Here is a 7,228-nt window from a genome sequence, read left to right on the forward strand (position 1 = left end):
TTGGGGTTTGTATGGAGGCTTCATCACATAAGCATGACTGATGAAATCATTGGCCACTGGTGACTGATTCGACCCCCGCCATGCCCAGAAGCCAGATTAGGACTGAAACTTCCACCTAATCTTGGTTGGTTCCCCTGGCAACCAGCGCTTATCCTTATTTTCCAAAATCACCTCATTAACAGAGCAAAAGACATCTTTCCTACTTTCATCATTTAGGAAATTCCAGGGGTTTTAGGAGCTCTGTGGCAGGAACCAGAGGAAGACCAAATATCTATTTCTTATTATCAACCATTACATCACAACACACTTCCCAGTAGAATTTCTTTTCTGTCTGTTCTGAGGGTAGACAGCTGATTTGGTTTGGCTCTGCTTGCTAGTTGACAAGCTTAAAGATTTCCATGAAGTTTCTCTATTAGATACGGAACATAAAAGATAGATTAGATGTACCATCGACCACTCCGAGGTACAGCCAGCCGCCTGAGACACCCCATGTACACAGCAGAATGGAAGAAGCACAAGTCGAAGGCCAGTTGACCTAATTCTAGAAGTGATATTTCTTCTCTGCCAAATAAGGACAATGTGGTGTCTAAATGGGGATATCTCAGGCAACTGGGTGGCTCAGTCGGTTAAGCTCAGGTCAAAGGGCTCAGGTCATGATCCTAGGGCCTGGGATTGAGCCCCACATGGGGCTCCCTGCTCAGCGGGGAATCTGCTTCTCCCTCTCTCTCCCTCCACCCCCCTGCTTGTGCTCTCTCTCCCTCTCTCTCCCTCAAATAAATAAATAATCTTAAAAAAAATAACAAACTCTAAAAAAAAATGGGGGGGTGTCTTGATCAGATGAAGGCTCCAATGTGGGACGATGACAGGTGAAAGCTGGTGGGGGTGGTGACAAGAATTCACCTGAGGCAGAACAAAACAGACAGAAGTTGACTGACTGCACCGCAAGGGGGCTGAGGAGAAGGGGTCTGCCCCAGGCAGTGGGTGGGGCCGAGCCTGTCTGGGTTGGGCAGGCCGGGGCGGGTGGGGGGCGGGGTGTCCCTGTGGGCCCTTTCTACATTCCACTGCTGAAGGCTGTTTGCCAAAAAGTGGCCTTTACAGATAATATCACCTATCACAAAGGACTCTTTTGAGAATTAAATATATAAAACACCTTACACAGAGCCTTGAGTAAGGCCCCCCACAAAATGTTAGTTCCCTTCTTCCGACCAAGAGGAAGGTTCATTCTTCTTCCGATCCTGCTGATCTCCAAGGTCCCAAAAGTTTATGAGCTATCCATCTCCAGCGGGCCTGTTTCTGCCTCCTGGGTTGATCTGAAATGAGCATTTATGTAGCCAGTGATAGATTATATATAATATATGATATGTAATATGTAATTAATATATGTGTGTGTGTGTGTATATATGTAAGTAAAATTTGGACCTAATATAGCTACACAATATTGTTGGGGAGGAAGACCTCCCAGCTGGACTTAGAATCAAATTGGCTTGAGACAGGTTACCAGGAGAAAATCAAATTTAAGAGGCAGCCTACGTTTGTTCAGAGGTCCACATGGACGTTAAATTCCAAAGACAATGAGGCAACATGAAGCTAAGGAAAAAGGTAGGGGCCCAAGGTGAAGGGAGACATTTGGAAAAACAAGATTGTTCTATCATGCAGATGAGTTTCTTCGGCAAAGGGGGGCCTCTGTTAATACTTCTGTCCCTGTGGCAGGCTCTCCTTTCCAGTGTAAATTTAGGCAGTTGGGGGGAGGCAGAGAGCTTTTTCTGCATCTGTTGGGTGTTCATTACTTTTAAGTCAAAATAATCTTTATGCCAAAGTGGCACAGTTTGGAGCAGCCTGCCCTGGGCCCCTACAATATTAATGAACGGCACTTTACCAAAGTGTATATATACCTGTTTATTCCCTTGTTTTTCTGATATATTCATATACTTCCTATGAGTAATATGATTATATTCACATATAAGAAATTGGAAGAATTGCCTCTATTTGTCTTAGAATAAAAAGTACAGGATGCCTGGACGGCTCAGTCTGTTGAGTGTCTGCCTTCGGCTCAGGTCATGATCCCAGGGTCCTGGGATTGAGTCCCCACATTGGGCTCCTTGCTCAGCAGGGAGCCTGCTTCTCCCTCTGCCTGTCGTTCCCCCTGCTTGTGCACTCTCTCTCTCTCTCTAATAAATAAAAAAAATAATTTTTTAAAAAATACAAAATGCTGAAAAATTATCTCCATCTCAATTTGAGAATCCTTGATTATGGAGCAGTCACAGCTGGGAGACCAGTAAAGCTTGCAACACAAATGGTCAAGATCTTGCACAGAAAACCACAACGAGATCAACCTTTAAAGGGCTGAATTTTCTTAAGCAGGATTTTTATTGTAATCTGCCATGAACATGGACTATGAGGAAAGGCACGTACACAACTGCAAAACTGCTAATTAGAGGCTTACCAAAATTTACTCTTAACTAATCCCTTCACTACTCCAGCCAGTTTACTGAAAATAACCAATTATCCTCCAAGATAATTCCTCCTGCCGCCTTACCCTCCCTCTTCTTACCCTCCCCTTGCATTTCCTCTTCTAACAATAGCAGCTCTTGCTTACAAAGTGTTCATGATGTACCAGGAACTGTTTAAAGCGCTTCACATATATCCTATAGTCTAATTTGTGCAACAACATTCTGAGAAAAGTATTGTTGTTGCTCAGTACAGAGGTGGGGAAATATAGGCAGAGAGAGATGAAGTAGTTTGTGCAAGGTCATACAACCAGTGTGCGGTGGGGTGTGAACCCAGACAGTCTGGCCCCAGAGCCTGCATCCTTACCCAGCAGCACGCGGGCAACATTGTCTCTTCTGTTGCTAAAGGGACTGCTTACAACTTCTTTTTATCCCAGGTTTGTCTGAGACAAGGAAAGCCTGGTGTCCATAGTCATTTCTTTTTGTTTTCTTTAATATTTTATTTATTTTAGAGAGAGATAGTGCGAGCTGGGGGAGGAGCAGAGGGAAAGGGAGAGAATCTCAAGTGGACTCCCCGTTGAACGTGAGCCTGTGGTGGGGCTTGATCCCACGACCCTGAGATCATGACCTGAGCCGAAACCAAGAGTCAGACGCTAAACCGACTCCGCCACCCAGGTGCCCTGTCCATAGTCCTTTCTGACAACACTCTTCACCCTCAAAATTGCCCTGTTTAGATAATAAATTTTATCACACTTTTAATACTACCTACTTTGCATAGCTACTCTTTGCTGAGTGCCCACTATGCACCAAACAATTTACACTTGTGTTATTAAACCACATAAAAATTCCCATATGTAGCTATTTTATGGCTGAGGAAATTGAGGCTCAGAGATATTAGGCAAGTGTCCTAAAATTATGTAACTATTTATTGAGCCAGGATTCAAATCCATGTCTATCTGATATAAAAGTTCATGTCTTTAACTACTCTCTTAACTTTGCCCCTTCTGAAAGGCAAGCAGCCAAGAAAAATCATCTAAAATGCCACTAACCAGGGTGTCTGGGTGACTCAGTCAGTTAAGTGTCTGCCTTCGGCTCGGGTCATGATCCCAGAGTCCCCAGATTGAGCCCCATGTGGGGCTCCCTGCTCAGCAAGGAGTCTGTTTCTCCCTCTCTGTTTGCCCCTCCCCATGCTCCTTCTTTCTCTGTCTCTCACTCACTCTCTCTCAAATAAATAAATACAATGTTTAAAAAAATAAATAAATAAAATCACCAGCTGTGTAAAGAAAAGTCTACCATTACTCCCTGCATTTAACTTGTGCAGCTCTTCTTAAAGGGTGGCTCACAGACCCCTAACAACTTCCCAAATCCTTTCATGGGGTCATGGAGATAAAAATATTGTCATATTAATACTAAAATGTTATTTGCCTCTTCTATGGTGACATTTAAACTTCTGGGTCAAAAGTATTTGTGAGTCTATAATGAGATACCTCCTTACATCCACTAGAATTGTTATAATTTTTAAAAATGGAAAATAGGGGCACCTGGCTGGCTCAGTCTGTAGAGCATCCGACTCTTGATCTCAGGGGTCATGAGTTCAAGCCCCATGTTGGGTGTCGAGATGACTTTTAAAAAACAACAACAACGATAAAAACGGAAAATAACAAATCTGATGAGGATATAAAGAAATTGGACCCCTCCATGCATTGCTGGTGGGAGTGTAGGATGGTGTAGCTGCCATGCAAAGTATATGACAGTTCCTCAAAAAGTTAAACATAGAATTGCCATATGACTCACCAATGTTACTCCTAGATATATTCCCAAAAGAATTGAAAATAGATGTTCAGAGACACCTGGCTGGCTCAGTTGGTGGAGCATGCAACTCTTGATCTCAGGGTCATGAGTTCGAGCCCCACAATGGGCAGAGAGATTATTTAATTAAAAAAAATGTTTAAAAAAAGTAGATGTTCAGGGGCACCTGGGTGGCTCAGTCATTAGGCGTCTGCCTTCGGCTCGGGTCATGATCCCGGGGTTCTGGGATCGAGCCCCGCATTGGGCTTGCTGCTCCGCGGGAAGCATGCTTCTCCCTCTCCCACTCCCCCTGCTTGTGTTCCCTCTCTCTCTGTGTCTCTCTCTGTCAAATAAATAAATAAATAAATCTTTAAAAAAAAAAAAGTAGATGTTCGAACAAAAACTATGGTTCATAGCAGAGAACAAAGGTTCATAGCAGCATTATTCACAATAGGTAAAGGTGGAAACAACCCAAATGCCCATCAACGGATGAATGGATAAAAAGTGTGGTATACTCATACAACGGAATATTATCCAGCTATAAAAAGGAAGGATGGACTGATACCACGGTCGAACCTCAAAAATCTTATGTTAAGTGAAAGAAGCCAGACACAAAAGGTCACATATTGTATGACTCCATTTATACAAAATGTCCAGACTAGGTAAATCTATAAAGACAGAAAGCAGATGAGTGGTTGCCAGGGGCTGAGGGGAGGAGGGAGAATAACTGCTTAGTGGATAATTTTCTTTTGGGGGTAATGAGAATGTCTGGAACTAGAGAGTGGTGGTGGTTGTATAACATTTTAAATGTACTAAATGCCACTTTAAAATGGTTAAATGGTGAATTTTATAGTTTTTTTAAATTTATATTATTTATTTTTTCAAGATTATTTATTTATTTTAGAGATAGAGAGAGTGAGAGAGAGCATAGGGGGAAAAGGCAGAGGGAAAGAGAATCTCAAACAGACTCCCCACTGAGCACAGAGCTCGACTCGACTCAGGGCTCAACCACGACCCAGAGATCACAGCCTGAGCCAAAACCAAGGGTTGGATGCTTAACCGACTGGGCCACCCAGGTGCCACCTGTATTTATTTTTTTTTTAAAGATTTTATTTATTTATTTGACAAGGAGAGAGAGAGAGAGAGCACAAGCAGGGGGAGTGGCAGGCAGAGGGAAAGGGAGAAGCAGGCTTCCCACTGAGCAAGGAGCCCGATGTGGGACTCGATCCCAGGATCCTGGGATCATGACCTGAGCCAAAGGCAGATGCTTAACCAACTGAGCCACCCAGGGGCCCCTATATTTATTTATTTTTAAAGTAAACTCTACCCCTGACATGGGGGTTGAACTGACAGCCCTGAGATTAAGAGTCGTATGTTCTAGGGACTGAGCCAGCCAGGCATCATGAGAATTTTATAGTTTACAAATTTTTACCACAATAAAAAAAATTGGGGTAAAAAAGTAGTCATGGGTAAAACTGCTGGTGTCTTAGCACAAATCAAGGCAGGGGTACCAAACTGTCACTGGAAGTCATTATAATTTTACTGTTGTACACTTGCAGTAAATAAATAAACACATAATTTTAAAGCCAGTTTTGCTTAAGAATGTCCCTAATGAAGCAGTAAACATTATTAACTTTATGAAAGCTTAACCATTGAGTATCCATCTTTTTCGTATATAAATATAAATTTTAAAAATATAAATTATATTTATTACATTTATATATACTTGCACATAATTTATATATAACAATATATAATAGAATTTGTATATTACATTTCTGTATAGCTACACATATTTATATATAAATAAGTATATATTATATATATTATATATAATATAATGTATATATTATATATAATATATATAATATAATGTATATAATATATATAAGTATATATTATATATAATATAACATATGTTATATATAATATATAATTATAACCATATATTTTTGTATACTTCTACATATGAAAATTGTAATAAAGTAAGCACTATAAAAGCTACACAAAGAGATACACTCAAAACACTATAGATAAATGGATAGGTAGATATAGACGTTCAATGTCATTAGTCATTAGGGAACTGCCAATTAAAACCACAACGAGAGATCACTACACACTTCTCAGAATGGCTAAAATAAAAATAGTGACAAGTAAAAGAAACCAATCTGAAAAGGCTGCGTGCTATATGATTCCAACCCAATGACATTCTGGAAAAGGCAAAACTCTGGAGGCAGTAAAAAGATGAATGGTTGCCAGGAGTTAAGTGGAGGGAAGGACAAATAAGCAGAACACAGAAGGATTTTTCAGGTGGTGAAACTATTCTGTAGGATATTATAATCAGTGAATCCATGCTACTATCTATCTGTGCAAACCCATATAGGGTACCACACCAACAGTGACTCCTAATGGAAAGTATGGACTAAAGTCCACTAAAGTATGACTGAAGTCCATGCTTTTGACAATGTAGGTTTGTTGACAACAATAAATTTACCACTCTCGTGATGCTGACAGTGGGAGAGGCTATGGGTATGTGGGGGGAAGGGGTATATGGGAACTCTGAACTTTCTGCTCAATTTTGCTGTGAATCTAAAAGTACTCTAAAAAAAATAGTCTATTTAAAAAAAAAAAGATAGTGAAACACCAAAAGCTGGTAAAAATGCAGAGAAACTGGATTACTCATATGCTGTTGGTGGGCATGTAAAAGGGTACAGCCCCTCTGCAAATCAGTTTGGCAGTGTCTTAAAAAACTAAACATGCAATTACCATATAACCCAACAATTGCTATCCTGGGCATGTATCCCAGAGAAAGGAAAACTTATGTGTCTACAAAACCTGTACATGAATGTTTACAGCAGCTTTATTTGTAATAGCCCCAAGTTGGAAACAACCCAAATGTCCTTCAACAATGAATGGTTACACTGTGGTGAATCCATACCATGAACACTACTTGGCAATAAACAGCAAAAACTAGTGTATACACAACCTGGATG

This window comes from Phoca vitulina, unplaced genomic scaffold (assembly GCF_004348235.1).
Source record: "Phoca vitulina isolate PV1807 unplaced genomic scaffold, GSC_HSeal_1.0 scaffold24, whole genome shotgun sequence".
Taxonomy (NCBI): domain Eukaryota; kingdom Metazoa; phylum Chordata; class Mammalia; order Carnivora; family Phocidae; genus Phoca; species Phoca vitulina.